The sequence below is a fragment of the Diabrotica virgifera genome, chromosome 9 (assembly GCF_917563875.1).
Source record: "Diabrotica virgifera virgifera chromosome 9, PGI_DIABVI_V3a".
In the NCBI taxonomy this organism is placed as follows: domain Eukaryota; kingdom Metazoa; phylum Arthropoda; class Insecta; order Coleoptera; family Chrysomelidae; genus Diabrotica; species Diabrotica virgifera.
In genome coordinates, this window is record NC_065451.1 from 210,121,048 (window position 1) to 210,143,472 (window position 22,425).

The window sequence follows — 22,425 nt, forward strand, 5'->3', positions numbered from 1 at the left end:
ACAAGAGAAAACGTAAAATCGAGTATTACAAACAAAAACCTAATTTATCAATAATATTCTAAAACATTTTCGGTCCCATTCATCAACTCATCAAAAATTCCAAGAAAATGGATTTGGAGTCATTATTCAACAATGTAACGGAAAGTCTGTCGTTGCGCACCACAATCACACTCGTGAATAAGGGCTTTTCCCCATTAATGTAAGCTGTCAACAAATCTACCGCTTCTTGTTTTTATTCTGTTTAGCGTGGCCCATATATATTGTGGATCAGTTAAAAGCCTGGCGGTTTCTGAGCGATACGGGCCATTTGGTGTACTTCATGTGTTGGAGTTCATTTTTTTCAGGCGTTGGAGCAGGAAATGTTCCTGATATTCTTCTTGCGTTTTCAACTTCATGGATTCCTCCGATAGAGCTACGTGGTTATTTTGTCATCTTATTGTTATTTATGCATTTGCTACTATTTGTTGCTTTGGTCCGTGTTTCCATCTATGGAAAATATTGTACACTACTGCTTCAGCAGGATCTCGTTTGGGTCATTTTCAACCTCAGTCAATTGTTTCTCTGGCGTTCTCTTCAATTCAATTACTCCTTCTTGCTTCAGGTCTCTGAACAGGAAGCATTCAGCTACGTATCTGGACACTTTCGCCATTTTGCGAAGTTGAGTTGCTTGCTCTTCTTTTTGTTTGTTTTGCACATGTGTCCCCTTGCGAGCTAGGCATATGTGATTATAGGTAATATGATGGTATTTATTAATTTGATCTTTGTTTTTGTTGTTAATTTGCTCTTTCTTCCTGTGAGTCCTCTAATAGCCGCTCTTGTTGCTTCTGTCTTTTGGATTGTTGCGTTTACATGATTTTTTTTATTCCAATTTATTTACAATCTGTAAAACAAGTTACAATGAGTAAATGATGTGACCACTAGTGTAGGTGACTTGGAGAAAATGATTCATTAATCATTTTCTTTACAAATATTTTACATAGATATAAAATTGTTTGTCTCTGGGAATTACGGCACATATAACTAAAATCGCGATGGTAAATCACTAGGTGTATTTCGTCTAAGTCTTCGTCTGACTGGTTGTCTCATCAGGTTTCTGGCTAGTACATTTGGATGTTGTGTCAGTCTGTCTTTGTATTTCTGTGCGAAGTAATTTCTTCTTTTACTGTTGCAATTTCTAGATCGCGTCTAATAATATTATTTGCAACATACCATGGGGCATTTGTGATTATTCGAAGAACCTTCGACTGGAACCTCTCCAAGATTTTGATATTGGAGTTTGATACAGTACCCCAAAATTGGATCCCGTAACTCCATATTGGCTTCAAAACTGCTTTGTAGACAAGTACTTTATTTTTCATCGAAAGTGATGATTTGTGGCCAATCAGCCAGTATAGATTGTGTAATTTGAGACCAAGTTGTTTACGCTTCATAATCGTTTACATGTGGTGTAAATGTTAGGCCTTTATCCAATGTTTCCTGACTCATAGGCATTTTCATCCAATGGGCCTGTCTTGTACTATTGGTTGTTCTTCTGGGCTATCCCTTTTCTTTTTGAAGATAACCGCTTTGGTTTTATCTGGCTTTATTGTTATTTTCCATTGGATACACCAGTCTTCTATTTTATACATTGTCGTCTGTATGTTTTTCACGGCTACATCAACAGGTTTGTATATTTCGTCGCTATAGCAGTGTCATCTGCATAGAGGCTGAGTAGATTTCTGGATGTTTTTGGAACGTCAGCTGTGTATATGCTGTACAGTAGGGGTGATAATACTGCCCTCTGTGTTACTCCAGCCTCCGGAGCTCCGTGTTCAGATAGTAATTGTCCTATTTGGAATCTGAACCTCCGTTCTCCAAGGTATGAGGTGACTAGTCTTGTCATGGCCCCGCTGTATCCATATTCTCTCGTTTTATATACTAGCCCTTGGTGTCATACCAAATACTATTGACAGTCAATAGTACTTGGTCATACTTTATCAAATGCTTTGGTAACATCCAAGAAGGCAGCTTTTTATATTGTTTATCGTTGAAACATCTGGAATCTATTCGGTTAGTTACAGTACTTGAAGTTTGCTGAAGTACCGTCTTCTGAAGCGAAATTTTGCTTCAGGAATTATTCCAAGTTTCTCTGTATCTGTGTAGAGTCTGGTTTGTATAACTCCTTCTACTATTTAGCTGACTGCTGGAAGAAAGATATTTTTTAGAAACACAAGATCAGCTCGACATTGAGAAATTAGTAATTGTATCCCTTAGGATCGTATAATTAGTAATACTAATACGGCGAATTGTCATTCCGAGTAAGGCAGATAAGGCCAACCTGTCAAAATGTATTTACAAATTTTGGACTGGAAATCAACATGAAAAAACAAGGAAAATATAAATAAAAAAAAGAATGTGTGTGTACTTTGTACGCACGTAAGAAGTTATACTTCTATTATATGATTTAAACGAAATTAATATACTTTTTATTTATATTTTGTTTAAATATTAAACTAATTTATACTTACTACTTCTCAAACATTTTTATTAGAACAGTGCCAAAAATTAAAATAATAAAAGAATAAAACACACACAAACACATTAAACAAGCCGCAAATGATGTCTGAACATTAATTGTCGAAAATTTTTTTAACTAAATACGTATTTTCTGAAAATACAATTATATAATAAATATACTTACAATCATAAAATGTATTAAAAAAAAAACAAAAAAGAAAGTTTCTATTGGGACTCGAACCAGCGCTGACAAGAGCGGTTGGTATTGGAATTCATTCGCCTTTTCCGCTCAGCCACGGACATTATGTGTCATTATTTACGAAGATCGACTAACTAAACGGATTAAACTTGTGATATTTTGATATTTTGAAAATTGATCAAATTATTTTAATTTTGAATTGAAATGATTTAGAATTGAAAAAATACAACAAAACATAGTGTAAAAAAACAATATATTAGGTGAATATTGATAGAAATTTTGATGGTAATCAAATTATATAAATAAAAGTATTACATACTATGTATGTTGGCAGATCAAATAGGTAGGTTTATACCCATGATACATTAACAATTATTACGTACCTGTTGCTTTTAAAAACTATTTAAAAGTCACTACAATATTATAAACTTTTTTGTTTCTATCCTCACAACAATAAAACTAATATATTATACATTTGTTTACCTTTACCTTTACCTCCAAACCACAGCTGTCCTACAGCTGCCATATCGGATAATTTTTGACATGTCATTTGAACATCCAATCAGAACAAAGTTATAATGCGCATGCGCCGGGCTGATAGGTTTTAACATATAAAAAAATCACCCTCTATCGGCGGTAAAGAAGTATAACTTCAAAAACTTAAATAACAATTTATTATTATGATCTAAGATCAGAAACAATATATAGTAGGCGATGAAAAGAAACTATTGTGAAACAAGCAAATCTATTAACCACGATAAAAATTTGCTTTTACTTCTTCTTTCAAATAAGTACAGTCAAATACAATTAACAATTTGCTTCGCACATACATGTATTAAAGGGCTTTATAATTCTCAGGAAACTTAAACAAACCTTAATGCTGGACACAGTAAAGTCTCATTTAGAGATATCGCTGATGCAATGGGTTTGTTTCTGTAAATTACAACTCTCCTAACTTTCTTGCTGCTTATGCAAGGAATTTGTGGTGCACCACGTAAGTTACTACAGCCAAGTTGGGAGCATTTCAGATTTAAACTTGTTTCTATTTACGTGTATCTGATTAGTCCAGAGGCGGATCTAAGGGGGGAATAGGGGAACTTCTTCCCCTCAACAAGGTTCAAAATTAAAGAAAAAAATTGTTGAAACATAAAAATATTAAAAGGGAAAATTCAAGTAGTTATCTGTATACTATAGTGAGAGGCTATATCAGCGCGTCATCAATATTGTTTTTTTTTAAATTCTGCGAACTTGCAACAGTGGGTCCTCAGTGCGACAGTGACAATGACACTATACTATCAAAAACGAAGGGACAATATTGTGATAATAATTATTACACTCATAGGTGCGATAAATGTTGCTAAGTCAGTTGAGTTCGATTTCTTGTTATAGATAATCGATTTTTAGTCATTCCAATGTGACACAAAATTAAGGCATGGGATAAAAAAGTTTTTTTGAAAAAAGTATATTTTTTTGTTCTTCTTAATGGCGGTACAGACTCAATTTTTTAATATTTTATTTAATTACTAGCAGACCCGGCAGACTTCGTACTGTCTCAGTAGATAAAAAAAGCTAAACTTTTGTAAAGTTTGAAAGGAATTCAGAATTAATAAACAAAAAATGCTCGATATGAATGAGGTTTTATTATTATTATCAATTAATTTACACATGATGTTTGACGTAATATAGTTTAGTTGTTTTTTGTATAAATTTGTTTTTAATATATTTAAAATTAATTAACCTTTAAATACACGCGCTGGCGTACTTTGTACGCCAGATATAAGAATTCTACTGGAAATATATTTAAAAATTTAATTTTTGACCTTGCTTATTTTTCTAACCTATCACTGGAATGTGCTTTACAATTTGGTTTTAGTTTCGTTATAATCGGCGTTCTGGAAAGATCGTAATTTACATTTTATTATTTGTTGTTTCCGGTGGTGGACAATATACCCCAGGATTATATTACTATAAGTCGTAATATAAGTACATATTTTAATTGTTTTTTAGTCATTATGGCAAAAAATACATTTTTCTTTGTAAACAATAGTTTTTCTCCTGTAAAAAATCACATTTAAAAAAATTTTTTATTAGCAATTTTATTTATCATGGAATCCAGTTATTCCATGATTCCAGTTATAAATCCCAATTGGCTTACTGAAAAGGAACTCCAAGTATTCACTGATGCCGAATAAGGTTTATAACAAACAACTAAGTGTATTTTTTCAAAAAAAAATTAAACAAATCCGCTGTTTTTAAGTGTATTTTCTTGTGGCGTACAAAGTACGCCACGCGTGTAGTTATGTTATAACTTGATGCGCGGGTAGTTAAAGGTTAAAATGAATTAAAATTAAATAAAATTTTATAATTTTCTGCTTGTTCTTTTGTGTACTCAGAATTTTTCTCCTGCTTGCGGTTTGTCAGAAAAGTTCCGTTTAGAGATATTTTTTGCAAATTTCGAAAAATTAAATAATTCTTATTTCATCCAATTTGAGTATAAAAGTTAACATGTTGCACTTTTCTTTCATGAAATTTACCGCTAGTTCTACAGGTGTGCTCATAATTTTTATAAGGCTTAGATGAGAAAAAATTCTGTTTGTATTCATATTTTGCCCAATTTGAGTCCCAAAGTTAAACTGTTTTGCTTCTCGACTATGAAATTTGCCGCTCATTCTTCTCGTGTGCTCAGAATTTTTCTACGACTTATGGTTCGTTATTTCGGAAACCGATTATGCTAGAGAAAAAAATTTAGTACGGTTCTGTCCAAAATGCAGCTGGGAGTATGCCTGCTAAATTTCGTATTTTTCACGTCATTATTTTGAGAGTTACGGTGTCATGGGCAAACCGCCTTATGACCTACGGGTATGAAAAATAGATATCAACCTATTCTCAGTCCCGCCGAATACATTTGGAAAATTTCATAAAAATCGGTCAAACCGTTTCGGAGGAATACGGCAACTAATACTGTGAAAAGAGAATGTTATACATATAGATGTAAATATTTTGGGGGCTACTAAAATGACTATATAAAACCGTACAAACCTTCCCTGAACTGTCACAAATAATTCAACATCAAAATTAGCCAAATCGGTCCAGTCATTTTTGAGTTTTAGCGAGACTAACCAACAGCAATTTATTTTTATATATAAGATTGAGTAATTTCCACATCACATATTACTATATTTCTCAAATTGGGCTCTGCACCGCCATCCATAACTATATTACGAATATGTATGCCAAATATCTCAAAATAATCAAAATAAAGCTGCAATTTTGGAGCGCGTTCTCTGCGCGCTGATATTGCCTCTAACTGTCAAGCCCAGGAAACTGCAACATATTACCAGGGGTGCCAGGCATTTGCTGCAACTGAGTATAAGGAACGGCATGACTTAGTAAGAAAGAGACAAGAGATAGTGTTAAATTTTCACATGAAAAAAATTTTCTTATATTTTTTACTGCATTGAACCTGCAATTATAACCCGTAACTTTAAATAATTGCAGAGACAACCCTGTTCAATAGTACTATTTCATCCTTTCCTAATTTTACCCTTACCTCTACAGACAGACAATAATTATACTTGGATTCGCGACAGAAGAAATTTTTCTCTTTCTCATCAGCCGGTCGAACGGTCAACACGTACCACTCGCCACGAAGGTGAAATCTCTTTTCTCTACGACCTTTCGAAGGGTCAACTTGGGTACCGCTCATCTCTTAACGGTACAGCCTTTCGTTTGGGCTGAAACGAACAATCAAAAGTCGTGCACGAACAGTTAATTCGGGAGTGACGCCATACATGATTTCACAGCAGTAAAAACGCGAGGCACGTGGAACGAGAACAGTCAACTCAACAAGGCTTCACAACTTGGTAAGACTCTTTATCTACATATCAATATTGTCTGTATAAAACCTTAATACTCCCACTTGAACCACTAAACTAGCAATCATAACTACAGTCTACGATCATACCCTCTATTCAGACTCTCACATATGTACAAATTATCGTACAGATAGCTGTCAAGCTGGGACTCCTCCAAACGAACCATCTCCTATACTATCAATACGTTCCGAAGAGTATGTTTGAGAATGATAACCACAAGCTGTATTGGGACCGCACTGTGCTTACAGACCAAACAGTGACACATAATAGCTCAGATTTTGTATAAGTTAATAAATTAACGAGACAAACATTGATGTTCTAAATACACTGAAAAGATCGTCAAGTATAGATATCTGGAAATTAAAATACGAAGATAATGGAGAATGCAAAGTACCTAATAGACAATACTATTATAGTCTCTACTAGTGGAGCCATTCCGAAGAACTTCCTAGAAAACATGAAAAAGCTGGGTCTGAGTGAACATCTCTATAAGACCATGCAGAAAGCTTTACTACTGTCGACGACCAAATGTGTACGAAACTTTTTGGAAGATACTCCAGCATACCAAGTCACCTAAGGCTCGATAAAACGAAAAGGGTTCTACCAGACCTCAATCCTTTTATTAACGTAGGTATCTAGTATGAGTGAATTTTTGCCTTAGATGGACTGAGAGCTGTATGACTAAATATGGATAACAATATTTATAATGGTCATCGTACTTTCCTGAAACTAACCGGCTGGGTATGTTCCAGTTAAAAGTAGTATTTTGAATAATAAATATTTAGTGACTAATTTTCGAGAACTGCGTACAAGAAGAGTATGTTTAATAATCCAATTTTGTTTGTCTATAACAGGCTAAGAAATTGGCAGTACATCCTCGTACATTACTCAAAATTCCATCCTCTTTATTCATCACATGAGGGAATACTTAACTCTACGTGCATAAAAATGGGAAGAATAAGAGCCATTACTAAATCTTTATTATAAAATTCGTTAAGAAAAATATCGTTATGTGAAAAGTGTCCAGCAGAAATAAAAAGACCTCTCCAGGAAGTAATAACTTCTTGATGATGGCTTGACCACCAGCTCTGGCGTTTAATAGTGAACACGTCGCCTTTCGCGGTCATCGCTCGCGAAGAATCGAATCTCCACGTACTTGTTTCGATGCTGGAAGAAATTGCTCCCGCTCTCTAGGGTTTTTAGAGCGCGTATTGAGTCCGTATTGAGTCGAGTGCTATGAGGATTTACACAGACCAATATATTTTTTAAATTGTTTACATTTTTATTCGAGGCGTAAATATGGCAATATACTTTTATATCCCCAAATATTTAATATCTGTCGTGAACAGTAATAAAAATATATATGGAGTATAAAAAAACGGGAAAATAAGTTATCAAAATTGTATAGGAGATTCGTGAGAGTGTTATGTTATTTTTCTTTTTTGCAGACTGATGAATTTAATTAACTAAGTCTTGTATTTTATGTAGGATAAAATATTTATTTTGGACATACTTCGAAATTCGACGTTGCTAAATGTACCGGGTGTCCCAATAAGAATGGCTCTCGGCCATATCTCAGGAACTGTTTATACTACAGCTTTGAGAAAAAAATATTATATTTATAACAAAAGTTGCCTCGGGAAAAGCCTGGAAATTATTTTCATAATTCTAGGTTCACCGCTAGAGGGCGTAATTGAATATCAAAAATAAAAAAATCAAAATTTTACAAAATTTGCCTAATAAAAGGGCACTGGGAATCCGATCATCGTATTCTTCATAAAATTATGCGCATATTTGATTTCACAAGTTTAAGTCTACCATTGCAAATAAGAGGTGGGGTGAGTGGGAACCTTCTTATGAAAAAATGGCTGTAAGTCCGGTTCTGCTAAATCGAATTTTGCAAACTTGGTCTTGTTGAAAACAGCTCTTTTTAGTCAATATAAGAGTTATAATTTCGAAGCTGCCTATTCAGTAATATGCCAGCTAGGAGGCGTTATTTAATTATTTTCAGAAATCTAGTTTTCTTTTAAAAATATTAAATACACGTATACATTTTTAATCCTGTTTTACAAAATAGGTCAAATTAGCAACAGAATAGCGAAAACCGCATGTCGATACCTTTTTTTTGTCTCGAGATATCTTAAGAAACGTGTAAATTTTAAACCTAACCGTTATTGTCACCGCTAAACGAAGTTAAGGAAAGGTAGTGTGCTGTGGAAAAAACAAATAAACATTTTCCAGATGTAAACGTATATAATTAATTAAAACAACAATAAGACAAACAACACTATAAAATATAACAAAGAAATAAAAACAACTACTTAGTGACGACTCAAATGTTCAAATTATTGCCCATCATTTTTTTTTATTCAAGCATTTACTCTTTCAAGAGTAGATTGAACAGCAGAATTAATTTCTGCTTTTGAAATGCTTTGAATGGGGTTTCGTATTCTCTGGATCATTGAAGACAAAAAGGTCTTCAATCCGTCCCCATACCTAAATAAAAGTAAAATACCAAACCGTCCCCACACCAACAAGTTAAATATCTTGATAGTCAGATAATTGGACCCTTTCTTTTCGATAATGCTATTATTGGTGAACGCTATCTAATTTTTTTAAGGAATGAATTGCCTCTTCTTCTGGAAGATGTACCGCTAGCAGTTCGTAGGTCCATATTGTTTCAGCACGATGGTTGTCCCGAGCATTTTTCCAGAGTAATAAGAGATTTTTAGATGAGTCATTCGCCGATAGACGGATAGGACGTGGAAGCCTATTTTTTAGCTAGCCAAATCCCCAGATTTAACTGTTTTAGACTTTTATTTAGGTGGGTGGATTAAAGATCTTGTTTTGGCCGCTAGGCTCACTACTCGAGAAAACATGATCCAGAGAGTAGGAAACGCCATGCAAAGCATTGCGAGAGCAGAAATTGAGACTGCTGTTCAATATACTCTTAAAGAGTAAATACTTGCATCGAAAATTATAGGCCATAATTTGAACATTAAAGTGGTCACTAAGTAGTTGTTTTAATTTCTTTGTTATATTTTATAGGGTTGTTTGTTGTTTGTCCTATTGCTGTTTTAATTAATACACGTTGACATCTAAAAAATATTTCGTTTTTTCCACAGCACACTACCTTTCCTTAACTTCGTTTACCGATGACAGTAACAGTTATGTTTAAAATGTATACGTTTCTTAAGGTATCTCGAGACAGAAAAAAGGTATCAACATGTGGTTTTCGCTATTCTGTTGCTAATTTGATCTAATTTTGTAATAAAGGATCAAAAATGCATACTTGTATTTAATATTTTCCAAAGAAAACTAGATTCCTGAAAATAATTAAATACCGCCTTACCGCCTCCCAGCTGACATATTACTGAATATGCTGTTTCGAAATTAAAACTCTTACGTTGTTGAAGTTGAAGAAGAGCTGTTTTCAACAAGACCAAGTTTGCAAAATTCGATTTAGCAGAACCGGATTTACAGCCATTTTTTCATAAGAAGGTTCCCACTCACCCCCACCTCTTAATTGCAAAGGTAGACTTAAACTTGTGAAATCAAATTTTTAAATAGGATCTCAGGATATACCTTTTATTACCGATGTTACACATTAATCTGTTAATAACATTTTTATTTTGTATAGTCTTTTAGTTCTTGGATGGTCTGTGGTTTACTTGCACCCACTTTAGTTTTTAAATAACCCCATAAAAATAATCTAGATGTGTCAAATCTGGGGATCTTGCTGGCCATTCGATTGCACCTCTTCTTCCAATCCAACGATTTGGAAATGTTTTGTCGAGAAACTCATGAACGCCTCGAAAATAACGAGGAGTTGCTCCATCTTGCTGAAACCAAATTGCTCTGTTCACGAGATGAAGATTTGTATTATCAGGAAAGAGTCTGGCTAATTGTGGAATTATTTCTAAAAATGTCATCGCTTGGGAAGAATTGAATCTCCATGTACTTGTTTCGATGCTGGAAGAAATTGCTTCCGCTCTTCAGGGTTTTTAGAGCCCGTATTGAGACCGTATTGTGTCGAGTGCTATGAGGATTCACACAGACCAATAAATTTTTTAAATTGTTTAGATTTTTATTCGAGGCGTAAATATGGCAATATACTTTTATATCCCCAAATGTTTAATATCTGTCGTGAGTAGTAATAAAATTATGTGGAATATAAAAAACTGCCAAAATAAGTTATCAAAATTGTATAGGAGATTCGTGAGAGTGTTATTTTATTTTCTTTTTTGCAGACTGATGGATTTAATTAACTAAGTCTTCTGGTGTTTGCACGATAAACCTTAAAAGCCACCACACTTCTTCTCGGTAAGTTTTAAGATTTCAAAACTATTATTTTGCATTCATATCAAAGTAAAGGAAATAGTAAGGGGCTCAAATTACGATTTCAACACTTAATATTAATATAAATAAATATACAGTATGTCCCTGTAAGTTCTATCCATATAGAAAACTTTTTTAATATAAATTTTACGAAAAAAAGTTATTTTTCATAAAAAGCTCTGCATGGTCGAAAACCTAAGATTTAACCATCAAATATCAATTTTTTTTTTAAAAATTATACGATGTATGTCAAAAAGTTTGAATTTCACTCATGAATACTGGATCCCGCGTATAAAAAAAAAGTTGATTAATAGCAAGCTGAAAATTTGTTAATAGCTTAAGGGTGTCTAGTCGGATAAACTTTGATATATGGGAACACTGGAACAGGGGCAGTTTTAATTCTGGAACAGGTTAAAAATTTGGAACGGTCAGACCACGAAAACGGCACATTTATTTTGTCGGACAGAATAGACTTAAACTCTCCGAACAGAGATTAAACTCTCATGCAAAAATCAGACTGCTATTTATCACCTGTCATAATTCCTGTCATTTGACATATTCTACATGTTCCACTCATTAAAACGCCCATTTGGTGATAAATAGCAGTCTGATTTTTGCATGAGAGTTTAATCTCTGTTCGGAGAGTTTAAGTCTGTTCTGTCGGACAAAATACATGTGCCGTTTTCGTGGTCTGACCGTTCCAAATTTTTAACCTGTTCCACAATTAAAACTTCCCCTCTTCCAGTGTTCCCATATATCAAAGTTTGTCCGACTAGACACCCTTAAGCTATTAACAAATTTTCAGCTTGCTATTAATCAACTTTTTTTTCATACGCGGGATCCAGACCAATAAAGTAGCTTTATTTTTCACAATATTGAAAATTGCTATTATGAAAAGTTGTTTGGTAGTAAAAATTATATCCTAGTAGGTATGCAATTACATCCTTCAAATTGAAAAAAAAATTTTTTGGAAAAATTGTGGATAACACATTATTTTCAGTTATTTCAATTCAGATAACTGAACTAAACAAAGAAACAGAAACTAAACAAAAATATCGGAGAGGACCACAAAAAATCAAATGGTGGTTGCTGAAAGATGAGAAAGAAGGTCTATTCAGGAGAAGAATAGTAGAAAAAATATGTTGGAACATGAAAGGAAGCCCTAATACAATTTGGAGAAAAATGGCCAGTAGTATTAGAGAGACTGCTATGGAAATACTTGGGAAAACGTCAGGAAAAAAGTTTGAGGATAAAGAGACTTGGTGGTGGTCAAACGAAGTACAAGGAAAAATAAAAGAGAAGAGAAAATTATATAAAAAGTGGCAAGAAACCAGATCCGACACAGATCTTCAAAACTATATGGTGGCGAAAAAGGAAGCGAAAGTAGCAGTAGCAAAAGCCAAAGCAGAAGCGTATTCACACCTATATGATCAACTTAATACCAGGGAAGGCGAAACGAAGATATATAAAATAGCCAAACAGAGAGCAAGGAAAGCAAAAGATTTTAATCAGATTAGATGTATCCGAGATGAAAATAATAAAATACTAGTTCACGAAAGGGAAGTCAAAAAGAGATGGAGAAAGTACTTTGACAGCTTATTAAATGAAGAATTTGACAGACAGCCTGTAGAGGCAACGGAGACAGTAGCAGCAATGGTCACCAAAATAACCAACGAGGAAGTGGCTCAAGCGCTTCAAAAAATAAAGAAAGGAAAAGCGGTAGGACCAGATGATATTCCTGGGGAAGTATGGAGAGCATTGGGAGAGACAGGAACAAGGTGGCTAGCAGGTCTATTTAATAGAATTATGGAAGTCGGACAAATGCCAGACGAATGGAGAAGCAGTATACTGGTACCTGTTTACAAAAACAAGGGAGATATACAACAATGTACAAACTACAGGGCTATAAAACTGCTTAGCCACACCATGAAAATATGGGAAAGAGTAATTGACAGACGGATACGTGAAGAGACCGAAATATCCGAGAATCAATTTGGCTTTATGCAGGGTAGATCAACAACAGATGCAATTTTCATTATAAGGCAGTTGATGGAAAAATACAGGAGTAAAGAAACAAACGCTCATATGGTATTCATTGATCTTGAGAAAGCATATGATAGAGTTCCTCGAGAGATTCTGTGGTGGGCACTCAATAAGAAAGGAGTCCCTGGTGAATATGTAAAGATTGTGAGGGATATGTATGAGGGAGTAACGACTAGTGTTAGGACAGGTGTGGGAGAGACTGATAAATTTCATGTGAAAGTAGGATTGCACCAAGGCTCTGTGCTTAGTCCGTATTTATTCTCATTAGTTTTGGACCAGATAACAGCGAAACTACAGGGTAACATTCCATGGTGCTTAATGTATGCTGATGATGTCGTGTTAGTAGGAAATAGTGAAAGAGACTTAGAACAAAAACTGGAACAGTGGAGACAAGCTCTGGAGGAAAAAGGTTTAAAACTTAGTAGGACAAAAACAGAGTATTTGGAATGTTCATTTAAAGATGGAGCTACTACAAATAAAATGGTATCTTTGGATGGTGAAATGATTGTGAAAAGCAATAGTTTTAAGTACCTAGGATCGGTATTACAGAGTAATGGAGAAATAGATGGAGATGCATGCAGTAGAATTAGGGCTGGATGGATGAAGTGGAAAGAAGCGAGTGGTGTGTTGTGTGACAGAAAAATTCCAATGAAGCTGAAGGGAAAATTCTATAAAACAGCCATAAGACCGGCTATGATGTACGGAACTGAATGTTGGGCAGTGAAAAAGAAAGAGGAACAACGAATGCATGTGGCGGAAATGAGAATGCTTAGATGGATGAGTGGAGTGACAAAGAAGGATAAAATTAGAAATGAGTATATTAGGGGAACTCTAGGTGTGGCACCAATTGATGCCAAAATGAGAGAGCATAGGTTAAGATGGTTCGGTCATGTTCAACGTCGAGACGTTAATCACCCAATACGAAGAATAGCTGAAGTGCAGATTCCTGGAAGGAGTAGGAGAGGAAGACCAAAGAAGACCTGGGGGGAGGCGATAAGGCAGGACATGTTGGTAAAGGGGATTAACATTGATATGACCCAAAACAGAATTGTGTGGAGAAATGCAATTAGGGAAGCCGACCCCGCATAGGGATAAGGCAAAGAGAATGATGAATGATTTCAATTCAGATAACTCTTTTATTATTAATTTTACGAAAAAAGTGATTCTTAATAAAAAGTTCTGCATGGTCTAAAATCTAAAATACAACCATCTTATGTCAAATTTTATTAATTTTATACGAGGTATGTCAAAAAATATGAATTACGCTCAAGAGTAAAATACGTTTATTTTTCACAATATCAAAAATTTTTATTATGAAAAGGTATTTAGAATTATGTTTCAGTATGTAATTACATCCTTTTAATTGAAATATTCTGAACTATAAAGGTACTTTACTTTTGATCTAAATTTTTTTGACATACCTCGTATAAAATTGATAAAATTTGATATAAGATGGTTGTATTTTAGGTTTTAGACCATCCAGAACTTTTTATTAAGAATCACTTTTTTTCGAAAATTAATAATAAAAGAGCTATCAGAATTTAAAAAACTGAAAATAATGTTAGTTATCAATAATTTTTCAAAAAATGTTTTAATTAGAGGGATATAATTGCATATTAGAATATAGTTTTTAATTCCAAACAACTTTTCTTAATAACAATTTTCAATATTGTGAAAAAAAAAAGCTACTTTACTTTTGAGTGAAATTCAAACTTTTTGACATACCTCGTATAACATTCATAAAAAACAAACAAATGAACAGAACGAACTCCGAATATTCAGCAAGAATACTTATTTCTGAAATCACACATGCGCTGAAAGAAATGAAATCAGGTAAAGCACCTGGGTTTGATGGTATCCATCCAGAGTTCTTGATACACAGTGGTGCATACACGAAACAGTGGCTTGCAATGTTCTTTAATGATATACTTCAGTCAGGTAACATTCCTTTCACACTTAAGCGAACAAAGATAATTGCAATTCCGAAACCGGGCAAATCAAACGATAAGCCAGAAAACTACCGCCCCATAGCTCTACTCAGCATGGTATATAAACTATTAGAAAAGCTTCTCCTCAACAGAATTAGTCACAGGATACTAGAAAATGTCCCCATTGAACAAGCTGGCTTCCGCCCTCATCGAAGCTGTACGGACCAAGTGCTGTCATTAACAACTTTTATAGAAGCTAGTTTTCAAAAGAAACAAAAGACAGCAACAGTATTTATAGATCTAACAGCAGCATATGATACTGTTTGGAGACAGGGATTAATATATAAACTGGCCCGCATTATCCCCTGCAGAAAGATAATTAACCTCATTGACAACATGCTGACCAACAGAGCCTTCCAGGTTATAATGGGAAAGGAGACGAGTAGACAGATGAAACTTAACAATGGTCTTCCACAGGGTTCTGTCCTTGCCCCTTTACTTTTCAGCCTCTATATTGCTGACATGCCTGAAACCGAATCTCGGAAGTTTGGATATGCTGACGACTGGACCCTTGCAACAAGCCACCAATCTTTAGAAACTACAGAAATCACTCTCACGAATGACTTATCCATCCTCAGCGAATACCTTAAGAAATGGAGACTACAGCCAAGTACTACAAAAACTGAAGTATCAGCTTTTCATCTAAACAACAAGTTGGCAAACAGAGAATTGCGAGTGTATTTTAATAACAAGCTGTTAAAACACAATAAATACCCGAAATACCTTGGGGTTACTCTAGACAGAACGCTCACATTCAGAGAACACCTGACGAAAACAGCAGCAAAATTGAAAACACGCAACAATATAATACAGAAACTCTGCGGCACTACATGGGGGTCCACAGCATCAACATTAAGATCCTCTGCTCTTGGTCTGATATATCCGGTGGCAGAATACTGTGCTCCAGTGTGGCTAAATAGCAGGCATACCCACCTGGTCGACACCCAACTAAACCGTACTATGCGTATGATAACAGGCACAATTAAGCCCACCCCTACAATGTGGCTACCTACCCTTAGTAATATAGCACCACCCAACCTACGCCGCGAACATGCATTGGTTAAAGAATATAACAAAATAATGGACAGTCGCCAGCTTCTAGTCCACAACGACATCCCCGATATTCTTGGAAACCGTCTACGATCCAGGTTACCCCCTCTACAATCTGCTCAAGCGCTGCAGCAATCCAACTTTGACTTAAATACCCGATGGAGAGAAGATTGGGAAAGTAGGACCGATCCGCATTACCATAGTCTACCGGACATCATAGGGAAACCTGGCGAATTTGAACGTCCCCGTAAGATTTGGGCAGCCCTTAATCGAATTCGAACAAACTGTGGAAGATGCGCCGACACCCTCCACAGATGGGGTAAACTCCCCTCGCCTTGTTGTGACTGCGGCGCTGCAAGACAGACGATCAGTCACATTGTTCAGGACTGCCCACGCAGAGCATACACAGGCGAACCTATAGACTTTGTAATGGCAACCGAAGGGTCAATCGAATATATAAAAAAATTGGACATCTGTTTGTGATGCATTGTATAATGCATAAATCTAAATATATTCTGTGATATACTTAAGCCATACGCTAAATAAAAAAAAAAATAAATTCATAAAATTTGATATCTGATGGTTGAATCTTGGGTTTTGGACCATGCAGAACTTTTTATAAAGAATAACTTTTTTTCGTAAAATTAATAATGAAAAATTATTCCACATGGATACAACTTACAGGGCCATACTGTATAGTATATGTACAAACAGTGAAGTGTACACGTGTATCCACGGAAGACAGACAAACGCGTGTAAAACCTGCGTATTGGTAACCTTTTTTATAAACTTAATTTAGATATTGTCTGTGTAACATAATTACCTTTCGAAATTCATTTGAAACGCATCTATCATACAGTTCACAAACTCTGAAAATATTTTAATAATTTCACATAATATGTAGTCACAATCACTGAATAGTTTACACCTTTATTTTTATATTGTAATACTGTAGAATCGCAGTGTCGTACGGATTTACTAAATGTCAAATTGCTTGTCAAAAATTTTAGTGCGTATTGAAAAATAAAATAAGAAGTTATTAAAAGCGTCCAAAATGCCGTTTATATCACGCGCAAAGCCAAAAGTAATTGCCAAACTCAATAATTATAACTCAATTTTATTTAAAAAAAAAATGTCTTTCTGTACTTTCCGTTTTGTTAAATTTTGTAAAATAGATTTATTTTATTTTGATTTTTTAATTTTAATCAACCTATTCTGGGTCCGCCACTTGTAACGTCACTTTTACGTAAAAGGTGCGTTTGAACGAGGTAAAAATTCAAAAAATTGGCCACTGGATATTAAAGAGTGTAAACTATTCAGTGATTGTGGTGTACATTGTACATGTAATTGTCCAACCTATATTGAAAAGTTTTACTGTATTTTATTCTACGTGACATATTCAAAAATAAATTGCTGTTAGTCGCCATCCCCGTTTTAAATTAAAATGTACTAATATAAAGTTGTTTGCAACTCTGCTCCAGACTTGCTTGCATTCTTCCACAACCCCTTTACCGCAAATGCAAAGAATACATTTCATAGTGTAATTTTGTCCTTACCGCACGTATTTAATTTTTCACGTCCTCTGCCGTAAAACCACACACAAAATGTAACATTTCCCGAGTACAACAAGGACAACAGACGCGCAAATATATACGTGCAAATATCTCTTGCTTGTCTATCACCGTTGGCAACAGTTCTTTTCTCTACCCTCTCCGTTTGAAGGCAATATGCATGTGGTAAAATTAGTGTATTTCTCTCTGTGAAATAGTGTAAAACATTAATCCGTAATATATAAACCTCTAATCCGGTAAAATCAATTAATCTTGGTACAAGAAGCAACCACGTGTGAAACTGGAATATGTGATGTTGATCGATACGCGAATGAACAGTGACTTGGGTAAGATTTTTTATAAACTCAATTAGATATTGTCTGTATATCATACTCTCTCTCTCTAATTTATTTTGAACCAAAAACCTAATACAGTCTATACGACTCTGAAATTATATGAATTATTTTACATACCTCTCTTGTACGGTGACAACTACTTTAAACAGCTAAATTCTTATGGCATGTACATATATCGACTTTTACTAAATAGTTTTCCTGTATTTTATTCACCGTGATATATTCAAAAATAAATTGGGGTTAGTCGCCATCCCTGTTTTAAATTAAAATCTGCTAATATAAAGTTATTTGCAACTCTGCTCCAGACTTGCTTGCATTCTTCCACAGCCCCTTTACCGCAAATGCAAAGAATACATTTCATAGTGTAATTTTGTCCTTACCGCATGTATATAATTTTTCATGTCCTCTGCCGTAAAACCACACACAAAATGTAACATTTCCCGAGTACAGCAAGGACAACAGACGTGCAAATATCTCTTGCTTGTCGATCACCGTTGGCAACAGTTCTTTTCTTTACTTTCTCCGTTTGAAGGCAATAGGCATGTGGTAAAATTAGTGTATTTCTCTCTGTGAAATGGTGTAAAATATTAATCCGTAGTGTATAAACCTCTAATCCGGTAAAAACAATTAATCGTGGTACGAGAAGCAACTACGTGTAAAACTAGAATATGTAATGTTGATCGACACGCGAATAAACAGTGACTTGGGTAAGATCTTTAATAAAATCAATTAAATATTGTCTGTATATTAATCCCTCTCTAATTTTTCTTGAACCAAAAACCTAATAGAGTCCACATAACTCTGTTATTATTATTTATATAATTTCACATAATATATTATTTGAAGTGTCACTTATAAGTGTTTGAATTGTGAAAATTATTGTAAAAATTGATAAAATACACTCAAAAATTATGATAATTCTCATAGAAAACGAAGTCCCGCCAGAAGAGTTCCATAGGAAATGTTTCGCAATCCTTTCTTGTATTTTATGAGAGATTTCCGTAGGTCCGATAAACAACATTTAGCAGTAACTGAATTAGTGACAAAAGGAGCCCAAATTTGGAGACAAATGAACGAAAAAGACTATATTTGATTCCTTTTTGTAAATTTTAAAATCAATTAGTGTTTTTTGTTATAATCAAAATCTAACCCTCACGCACAAGTTGTACTGTAGAACTTCTGTGAGAAACTGAGTTTATGTTATGCACAATTATTTGTTACAAATAAACTGTATTATTATTTATCCAGATTTAGCCATACGGCTCACACTCCCTATAAGGGAAAAATTTACTCATCCTAGATATCTACGGTATCAAAAGGATTGAGCTCTGGTGGGACTCTTTCCGTGTTATCGAGCCCTAGGTGACTTGATATGCTGGAGTATCTCCCAGAAATTTGGGTACACATCTGGCCGTCGCGAGTATTACAGCTCTCTGCATGGTGTTATGCAGATGTTCATTTAGACCCAGCTTTTTATTGTTTTCGAGGAGGTTCTTCGGAATGACTCCAGTAGTAGAGATTATAATAGATATTGTCTGAGTGCTTTGCATTCTCCATTGTCTTCGTATTTGAATTTCCGGATCTCTGTACTTGGCGATCTTTTCAGTAAGTTTACTACGTAGATTATTGTTGTTAGGTACCGCCACATCAATTAGTGTTGTTTGTCTTGTTAATTTATTAACTAGTACGAGATCTGGTCTATTATGTGCAACTGTTTGGTCTGTGAGCACAGTGCGGTCCCAGTATAACTTGTAGTTGGCATCCTCAAGCATACTCTCAGGGACGTATTTATAATATGGGAGATGGTCCGTTTGGAGAAGTCCCAGTTTGAACCTGAGGGTCTTTGACGATATATTTCAGGTAATTTCTGGTTGGTATAACCTGATCCTGAATGGCCAGTAATGAACCCTCCGTCTCAGGGAACATCTTTCCTGATGTCAACCAGTAGTTCGACGCTATATTGTCGACATAGTCTTGGCTGACCTCATTGGGATGTCGCCCGTGCAGAGGTTTACCCATCCAGGCGCGCACTTTTTCGTCTTTAGTGAAATGGTTTATACGCATGTCTGGTTCCCTCAGTCTAATCGGTGTTGTGTCATCTACTGTGCTACTGCGCAGATAACGCGGTGTAGAGTAAATGTCTCAGCCTGCATCTGAAAATAAGTTCTTAAGTTAGCAATTTGTTTGTCTAATTGCTCACATATATCCATAAGTCCTCTTCCTCCTAAATTCCGTGGTAATGTCGTTCTTTCTACTGCACTTTTGGGATGGTGTTTTTGTGCCTTTGTGAGGTGCGTTCTTACTTTTCGCTGAAGATTTTCTATGTCCGCTTTTGTCCACTTAACAATGCCAAATGAGTAGCTAAGCGCGGAACATGCTTAAGTGTTTAGTGCCTTAAGCAAATTTCTACTGTTAAGGTGCGAGCGAAGCAGCTGTTTTACCCTTCGTATAAACTCAGTAGTTATCTCTGTTTTCATTTGTTTATGGTCAATTTTTCGCGCTTTCTTTACAACAAGATATTTATACATATCGTTTTCACCCATGGCCTCGATGTTCTGGCCATTTTGCATATTGAATTCTCCGGGTTGTACTTTTTCTCTGACTATATTTAAAATACGGCACTTGTCTAGTCCGAAGTGCATAATAATATCATTAGAAAAAGTTTCTACAATTTTTAGCATCTCATCGTGTTGGTTTCGAGTGGAATTCATTAATTTCAAATCATCCATGTCATAATAATCCACTGTATTATTATTATTATTATTATATGTGCATGCCTCTCTTGTATAGTGACAACCAGTTTAAACAGCTAAACTATTATGGCATTTTTTCGACCATTACTAAAAGTTTTCCTGTATTTTATTCACCGTGACATATTCAAAAATAAATTGCGGTTAGTCGCCATCCCCGTTTTAAATTAAAATTTACTAATATAAAGTTGTTTGCAACTCTGCTCCAGACTTGCTTGCATTCTTCCACAACCCCTTTACCGCAAATGCAAAGAATACATTTCATAGTGTAATTTTGTCCTTACCGCATGTATTTAATTTTTCACGTCCTCTGCCGTAAAACCACACACAAAATGTAACATTTCCCGAGTACATTTTCTACATATTCAAGCAGTGTTAGTGACGCCTGTTCAGTACACACTCGCTAATACGGCGGGGCTAGGGCTCACTCACTCATAATTATGTGTACCACTTCCGCCACCGCCGCCGCCGCCGCCGAGTTTCGAATTGTTTTTTGCAACACGGAAAAATCTGTTGACTGAACAGTTGGGAACGGTTTCGGAATTTTAATATAAGCGCTCAAAATTTTTTAACTATAGAAAAGAACTTTTAACGAACAATTTTTGGTTTATTCAATTATAAAATACTCAAATTTCTTAATTATTACTTTTTTAATGGTTTTCATCCCATTTATATAATATTTTAATCACAGGGTCTTTACTCAGCTCAAATTGCATCTAAATGCGCTGATCGAGCTATTCGAATTTGACTCTTTCACTAACAATTTTTTGTTTATACAGATAAAAATTATTTTTAGAGGAGTGCATATAGATTTTCACTTCGGAAAAAATCAAACAAGATGGAACTTTCTGTAATTTCATTAAGAAATGTTTAATAAACAACATATCAAAAAGTTCTACTCGAGAAGTGGGTGCTTCATTTTTTATTAAACAAAAATAAACTACGAAATTAGATGTTTTTTAAATAACTCCGAAAATATCAATTTTAGAAAAAAACTGAATTGACCATTGAAAAATTAAGAAAATTTTACAAAAAAAAACCAGTATACAGAATTTTCTAAAATTAAATCTGTATTTTCTATAATTTTTTATTTATAACGCTAAAGTCACCCTTCTCACAAACATTGGCGCACTGTAAACTAACGTACGGCGAAGTGCACGGTTGAGTTATTTTAATGTAATTCTTTAACTAATGGATCAAATGAAATTTTACAAATTGAACCTGAAAGAAGAATAATTAAGCTATCTTATGGTTATAATAGAAAGAAATAAAATGTATGGGCATAAGTACGGTGTGGGCGCAAATGAGCCTTACATAAATTTTTGTTTAAAAATGATTTTAAAATGTGTAACTAATACAATTTTTCTTATAAAACTCTCAATTTTGCACACCTTACCTTTCAATCATCTTACTAAATGATATTTTATTCAAAACACTCACAAAAATTTAATTCAAATGATATGACGTCTGAAAAAATGTAATTTTTGAAATCTTCGCAGTTCTATAGAATTACCACCATTTTAAGACGGTATTACTCAAGTTTGAACAGATCTATTACAGTTTTATAAATGCTTTTTTTAAATCTTGGGATGTAATCTTTAAAATTCACTAAATTATTTTACTTTAGAAATGAAATACACTATTTCTTTTTAAGAAAAGTAACAAAAATGTAATACAAAAACCGAAAATTCCAGCTAAAAAAATGTTTATACAAAGTGATCAAAACTTTTTTTCTGTAAAACTTACTTAAAATACATTTAAAAATAAGCTTCAACAACAA

The 22,425-nt window shown here is 34.5% G+C and overlaps 1 protein-coding gene across 2 annotated transcripts in view; it reads left to right on the forward strand.

Moving 5' to 3' along the window:
- LOC114334818 (uncharacterized) overlaps window positions 1-22,425 on the forward strand; it is a 905,910-nt gene that overhangs the window by 504,249 nt on the left and 379,236 nt on the right. For both annotated transcript variants that reach the window (XM_050662384.1, XM_050662383.1), the window contains exon 3: window positions 10,821-10,893. The gene's annotated coding sequence lies outside the window, so the exon portion shown is untranslated. The remainder of the gene's footprint in view (window positions 1-10,820; window positions 10,894-22,425) is intronic.